The sequence below is a fragment of the Rutidosis leptorrhynchoides genome, chromosome 1 (genome assembly GCF_046630445.1).
Source record: "Rutidosis leptorrhynchoides isolate AG116_Rl617_1_P2 chromosome 1, CSIRO_AGI_Rlap_v1, whole genome shotgun sequence".
NCBI lineage: Eukaryota > Viridiplantae > Streptophyta > Magnoliopsida > Asterales > Asteraceae > Rutidosis > Rutidosis leptorrhynchoides.
Genome location: NC_092333.1, coordinates 457,795,022 through 457,803,442, shown reverse-complemented (window position 1 = coordinate 457,803,442; position 8,421 = coordinate 457,795,022).

Here is an 8,421-nt window from a genome sequence, read left to right as displayed (position 1 = left end):
TACGGAAGTTTAAATAAGCATAATTCTTTTATTTCATATTAATTTCCTTTATTTTATATTTAATTGCACTTCTAATTATCGCACTTTTATTTATTGTTATTTAATCGCACTTTTAGTTATCGTACTTTTTAATCGCAATTTTATTATCGTTATTTACTTTACGCTTAAAATTAAGTCTTGTATTTATTTATTATTTTACATTTGGTTTTAACTGCGACTAAAGTTTTAAAATCGACAAACCGGTCATTAAACGGTAAAAACCACCCTTTATAATAATAATATTACTTATATATATGTTTGTATTTTTATAAAAGTAAACTAATATAGCGTTGAGCTTTGTTTAAAAAAGATTCCCTGTGGAACGAACCGGACTTACTAAAAACTACACTACTGTACGATTAGGTACACTGCCTATAAGTGTTGTAGCAAGGTTTAAGTATATCCATTCTATAAATAAATAAATATCTTGTGTAAAATTGTATCGTATTTAATAGTATTTCCTGCAAAAATTTAATAGTATTTTATACCCCTTAGCTTTGACATCAAGTATTTTTGGCGCCGCTGCCGGGGAACTTTCTAAACGCCGGAAGCGCAACGCTAATAAAAAAAAAAGATTTTTAGTTAACTTTTATTAAAATTCGTTTTTGTAAAAATACGTTTTAATTATTCAAAAATATAAAAAGAAAAACAAAAATATAAGTATTTTTAAGATTTTGTTAAATATTTAAGTTTTATAAGTTTCTTTATTTTTATTTTAGTTTATAAAAATATAAGTTTTATTTAAATATCTTTTATTTATATAAAAACAGAAAAAAAAAATAAATAAAGAAAAAAACGCGTCGAATTTAATAAGCTGTCATCTGAATTTCTGAACCCCGCGACTCGCGGGGTTTTCTGCATTAATTACCGCGACTCGCGGAGATAACCTGACACGCCGACAGAAGCCCTAATTCAGCATTAATTACGGTTAATTATTAATTATTATTATTATAACCCTAACTAATTATTATTATTATAATTACTTTTACTTTTTATTTAATTTATATATTTTAGTTAAATTAGTTTAATTAAATTGTAAAATTAGTAGTTTTATTAAATAAATAATATAAAAATAATATTTTTATAAAAATTGTACTTTTTACAACTTTTTGTATATTTTTATATTTTGTCCCTTTTTAATCGTTGTAGCGTAATATTTGTATTTTTAGCTCATATTTAATTTTAAACTTAGTTTTTGCTATAGTTATTTTTACTCCTAGATTTTTAGGCTTTGCCGTAGAATTCCTTAAGTGCTTTTTCTTTAGACTAAGATTTAGGTGCTTTAGAATTTTGCGACGCCTTTTTAAGTTTTAGTTTCTTTTTAAGTTATTTCCATTTGGGATTTAGTTTTTCCTGTAAGCTTTAATATTTTTAGACACCTTTTACTATGTATCAATTATCATTCCAATTAATAATTTCAATTTGCGATTATAATTTTAAGTTAGTTGTAGTAATAAGATTAGGTTAGTCAAGTATTTTTAAGTTTTATAAGTTTCTTTTATTTTTTTTCGTCACCTTTTATTTTTCAACCATTTTTCTTTTTCGACCTTTTGCGACGAACTCTTTTTCTCTCTTATTTCTCGCCATTCTAGTTTTAGGATATAGATTTTTATTCTACTTCTTATCTAAATTTCTTAAAATTACGAAAATTTATTTTGAGTGGTTAAATTGATAGACATCAAAATTTTCTGGTTCGTAGTAATAGTTGGATTTGTACGTGGACCGGGTTATTGGAGCCAAACAGTCCTCAATTATATTGAGACCAAACGAATCCTGCCCCTCTGCTGCATCTTTTGGCTATTCGAAACGTGGGCAAAATCAGAAAAGTCTATTGGTTGGATAACTTATTATAATTTTTCTTTCCTTTTTAAAACTAATAGGATATTCAGTGAATGCACCGAGCAAGACGTTCATCACCTTTTGTACGTTCACCACCTGTAACTAGATCAAGACATTTAGCAAATATAACCACCGTTGATTTTTCTTTAGAATCGTCATCCAGTAGACCAAGTACTTCAGTTCAAATTTCCGATAATCCATTTTTTGAACCCGACCTCACAATTGAGAATCCGGAAAATATTCAGGAACGGTTCGTAGATCCTGAACCATTAAACTTTCCTCCGGAACCACCAATTATTCAAACAGAGATTGTTGAGGAACGAACTATTAAATCAGAATCATCTAGTGATACCGATTCAACAAATTCAATTATGGAGAATCTGGAACCTTTAAGTATGGAAGACCGAATGAGAGCTAAACGCACTGGCCAAGGTCACGCAATTACTCATCCAGACATTAATGCGCCAGATTATGAAATCAAAGGACAAATTCTACACATGGTGACTAATCAATGCCAATTTAGTGGTGCGCCGAAGGAAGATCCAAATGAACATCTACGTACCTTTAATAGGATCTGCACACTATTTAAAATCCGAGAAGTGGAGGATGAACAGATATATCTCATGTTATTTCCCTGGACTTTAAAGGGAGAAGCCAAAGATTGGTTGGAATCGTTACCTGAAGGGGCGATTGATACATGGGACGTTTTAGTTGACAAATTTCTTAAACAATTCTTTCCTGCATCTAAAGCCGTAAGACTTCAAGCAGAAATTGTTACGTTTACACAGAAACCAAATGAAACTCTATATGAGGCGTGGACAAGATATGGAAAGTTATTAAGAGGATGTCCGCAACATGGTTTAGACACCTGTCAAATAGTACAAATATTCTACCAAGGATGCGACATCACTACAAGGAAAGACATTGATATAGCAGCTGGTGGTTCTATTATGAAGAAAACCGAAACTGATGCTTACAAAATTATTGATAATACTGCTTCCCACTCACATGAGTGGCACCAAGAAAAAGATATCGTTAGATCATCTAAAGCAGCTAGAGCCGATTCTAGCCATGACTTAGATTCCATTTCCGCAAAGATAGATGCTGTGGAGAGACGAATGGAAAAGATGACTAAGGATATTCACTCAATACGAATTAGTTGTGAGCAGTGTGGAGGACCACATTTGACAAAAGATTGTCTCAGTATTGAATTAAAAATGGAACAAAGAGAGAATATTTCATACATAAACCAAAGGCCTGGAAATAATTATCAGAATAATTATCAACCGCCAAGACCGATTTACAATCAAAACCAGAATTATAACCGAAATATTCCATACAATAACCAACAAGGTCTTAGCAATCAACAAGTATCCAATAATACTTACAATCAGCAAAGACCGAATTTTCAAAACAAACCACCACAACAAACCGATGATAAAAAGCCGAATTTAGAAGATATGATGACGAAGCTAGTTGAAACTCAAACACAGTTTTTCACATCTCAGAAACAAACCAATGAACAAAATGCTCAAGCATTTAGAAATCAACAAGCTTCTATTCAAAATCTGGAACAAAAAGTGAGTAACCTAGCAAGGTTAATAGGTGAAAGAAAACCGGGAAGTCTACCTAGTGATACAAATGCTAACCCCAGGAATGAAACAGCTAAAGCTATTACCACAAGAAGTGGTACAACACTTAAACCACCTGAAATACCTGTAACTTCTGATAAAGCCATTCCTACTCCACAAGAACCACAACCTGATCAAGATAAGGAAAAAGAACCGGTAGTTGAAAAGGTTAATGAAGATAACACAGTTAAGGATAAACCTTATGTTAAACCATACCAACCACCACTTCCTTACCCGAGTAAAATGAAGAAAGAAAAACTTGAAGCCGAGCAATCCAAATTTTTGGATATGTTTAAACAGATAAATGTAAATCTTCCTTTCATTGATGTGATTTCAGGAATGCCTAGATATGCTAAATTCTTGAAAGATCTAATCTCAAATAGAAAGAAAATGGAAGAACTCTCGGCTGTTACTATGAATGCTAATTGTTCAGCAGTGCTGTTGAATAAGATACCAGAAAAACTATCTGATCCAGGAAGTTTCACAATTCCATGTTTTCTGGGTAGTCTTAGTTCAATAGAAGCATTGGCAGACTTAGGTGCTAGTATAAATCTAATGCCGTATTCACTATACACTAAACTAGACCTTGGAGAATTAAAACCAACCAGAATAAGCATACAACTAGCCGATAGATCAATAAAATATCCTAGAGGGATAATGGAGAACATGCTAGTTAAAGTTGGTACTTTAGTATTTCCAGTAGATTTTGTTGTTCTGGACATGGAAGAAGATTCTCAAGTTCCTCTCATATTAGGAAGACCATTCTTAAACACGGCTAAAGCAATGATAGACGTGTTCGGTAAGAAACTGACCCTACGTATAGAGGATGAGAGTGTTACCTTTTCAGTTGATAGAGCAATGCAACAACCACAATCTGCAGATGATACATGTTATTATATTCAAACTATAGATGCACATGCAGAATTATTAGAAGAATTTCCAGAATTACAAGGAACAGGAGAATGTTCTTTAGGAGAAGGTAATGAACCAATTGATGAAGCTGAAATGTTAGCTACACTTATAGCTAATGGATATGAACCAACAACAGGAGAAATTCAAATGCTAAAAGAAGAAGACAGATATCGATACAAATCATCGATAGAAGAACCTCCGAAATTAGAGTTAAAGCCACTTCCAAACCATTTGGAATACGCTTATTTACATGGTGAATCTGAATTACCTGTAATAATATCGTCTTCTCTTACTGAAAATGAGAAATCACAACTCATTTCTGTGTTGAAAGCTCATAAACCAGCCATTGCATGGAAGATTCATGATATTAAAGGAATAAGTCCTTCGTATTGCACACATAAAATCCTTATGGAAGAAGGTCATAAAACGTATGTGCAACGCCAACGAAGACTAAATCCTAATATGAAAGATGTAGTTAAGAAAGAGATTATTAAACTGCTAGATGCAGGTTTAATTTATCCAATCTCTGATAGTCCATGGGTAAGCCCAGTTCAATGTGTACCTAAGAAGGGTGGCATGACTGTCATTACAAATGAGAAAAATGAGCTTATTCCTACTAGGACTGTAACAGGATGGCGTGTATGTATTGATTATAGAAAATTAAATGACGCCACCAGAAAAGATCACTTTCCCTTACCTTTCATAGATCAAATGTTGGAAAGATTAGCCGGAAATAGTTACTATTGTTTTCTAGATGGATTTTCCGGATATTTTCAAATTCCAATAGCACCCGAAGATCAAGAGAAAACCACATTCACGTGCCCTTATGGTACTTTTGCTTACAAACGCATGCCATTTGGACTTTGTAACGCCCCTGCAACCTTTCAAAGGTGCATGATGGCGATTTTTCATGACATGATAGAAGAATGCATGGAAGTATTCATGGATGACTTTTCAGTCTTCGGTGATACATTTAAATCATGTCTAGTTAATCTGGAACGAATGCTAATTAGATGCGAACAATCAAATCTAGTACTTAATTGGGAGAAATGCCATTTCATGGTTAAAGAAGGTATCGTTCTTGGACATAAAATTTCAAAAGAAGGAATTGAAGTGGATAGAGCTAAAGTAGATGTAATTGCTAAACTTCCACATCCCACCAATGTTAGAGGAGTTAGGAGTTTTCTAGGGCATGCCGGTTTTTACCGACGTTTCATAAAAGATTTTTCTAAAATTGCCACTCCTATGAATAAACTCCTAGAAAAGGATGCGCCATTCATCTTTTCAGATGAGTGTATCAAATCTTTTAATATTCTTAAAGAGAAACTCACTAATGCACCGATCATGATAACACCAAATTGGAATCTACCATTTGAACTAATGTGCGAAGTGATTTTGCAATGGGAGCCGTTTTAGGACAAAGGATTGAAAAACGATTTCAACCTATATATTATGCTAGTAAGACGTTACAAGGAGCACAAACGAACTATACAACTACTGAAAAAGAACTCCTTGCTATTGTCTTTGCTTTTGACAAATTTTGATCATATCTCGTTCTAGCAAAAACGGTGGTCTATACCGACCATTCTGCTCTTAGATACCTATTTTCAAAACAAGATGCTAAACCAAGATTAATTCGTTGGATCTTACTATTACAAGAGTTTGATATTGAAATCCGAGATAAAAGAGGAGCAGAAAATCTCGCCGCTGATCATCTTTCTCGTTTTGAAAATCCTGAGTTAGAAGTTCTAAATGAATCGGCCATACAAGACAACTTTCCTGATGAATATCTATTGAAGATAGATTATAAAGAAATCTCATGGTTTGCAGACTATGCAAACTACTTAGTTTGTGGATTCCTTGAAAAAGGATTATCGTACCAAAGACGAAAGAAATTCTTCAGTGATATAAAACACTATTTCTGGGAAGATCCACATCTGTTTAAAAGTTGTTCCGATGGAATAATACGCCGATGTGTATTTGGAGATGAAGCTAGTAAAATATTAAACCATTGTCACACAGGACCAACAGGAGGGCATTATGGGCCTCAACTAACAGCAAGAAAAGTTTATGAAGCTGGATTCTATTGGCCAACAATTTACAAAGACGCACACCTTCTTTGCAAATCCTGTGATGCATGTCAAAGGGCCGGAAAAATAAGTCAACGTGATGAAATGCCACAAAATGTCATCCAAGTATGTGAAGTATTTGACATTTGGGGTATTGACTTTATGGGTCCATTTCCAAAATCTCATAATAATCTATATATACTCGTAGCCATTGATTATGTATCTAAATGGGCGGAAGCACAAGCTCTCCCAACTAACGATGCACGAGTTGTAGTCAACTTTTTAAAACGTCTTTTTGCAAGGTTTGGAACACCGAAAGCTTTAATAAGTGATCGGGGTACTCATTTCTGTAATAATCAACTTGAGAAAGTTCTTAAAAGATATGGAGTAACTCATAAAATCTCCACCGCATATCATCCACAAACAAGTGGACAAGTTGAAAATACCAACCGAGCTTTAAAACGTATTTTAGAGAAAACCGTAGGATCAAATCCGAAGGAATGGTCCATTAAATTGGAGGATGCACTCTGGGCTTTTAGAACAGCCTACAAAACTCCAATTGGAACCACACCTTTTAGACTTGTTTATGGAAAAGCATGTCATCTTCCAGTAGAAATTGAACACAAAGCATTTTGGGCTTTGAAGACATGTAATCTTGATTTACATGAAGCTGGACGTCTACGATTAAGTCAACTAAACGAATTAGAAGAATTAAGACATGAAGCATACGAAAATTCGTTAATCTATAAAGAAAGAACGAAGAAATGGCATGATAAAAGAATCAGAAGTTCAAAAGAATTTAAAGAAGGAGACAGAGTTCTTCTTTTCAATTCACGATTCAAGCTATTTCCTGGAAAATTGAAATCAAGATGGTCTGGACCATTCATAGTCAAAAGAGTTTTCCCATACGGAACGATAGAATTGATAAATTCAAATGGGATTGAATTTAAAGTTAATGTTCACAGAGTTAAACATTACATACATGGTCCGATGGAAGTCGACAACGAAGTTAATCACAATTTCGACAACACAGCTAATTAAGTGTGGGGAGAATCAAGTCTTTAAAGGATAATATGTATTTCTGTTAGAGTTAGATTGTCTGTTTTCGTGTAGTTCTCGAAAATGGAACCCGAATGGTCTTTCCCTAGCAGACCCTAAAGAACTAGTCTTCTCCCCCCATTCTGAATTTTTATTTTTTTAGGTTTTTACGAAATGAAGACTGCCTGTGAGCTAAACCATGGTCTAATGCTACACGCTTTGATCACTAAACGTAATAATGACATACTACCGAGTGAAATAGTATCAGTAATCAGAGAAAGAATGGACGGAGTTAGAAAAGAATCCAGATGCGAAGATAATAAGTTACAATTTGGTAAAGGAAAATCAAAATCCGCAGCGAAAAGAAGAGCACGACACCTAGAAAGATGTCACAAATGCGAAAAATGGTCACATGGAGGTAAATGTTCAAATAATCAAACCTATTCAAATACCGAATTTGTTACTTTATGCAGAGACGGACCGTTCATATGTTTAGAAGAAAAGACACTGAATGCTCGAGGTTACGCCTATGTAGCCATGGAAAACCAATTAAACCGACTATCTTATGAATGGGATAGATCATATAACTAAGAAATCTATTTCACAGGTATGTCTGTACAGTTTTTTATTTTTATTTTTATTTTTAACCTTTTGATAATAAACGCTAATTTGTTCGCTAAAAAGTGGTAAATTGGTATTGAATAAAATTAGGTTTGGCGACCGAAATTATTGATATCATTCAAAAATTTATTACATCACTGCGAAATTTAACGTTTATTCTTAAGGTATAAATATCTTCAATCAATCAACCCAAAATATTTCAAAAATTCGTCATGAGTTAAATTAGGTCTTGGAACCGAAATTACTTTACCGAAAAGAGGGGCGCATATTTT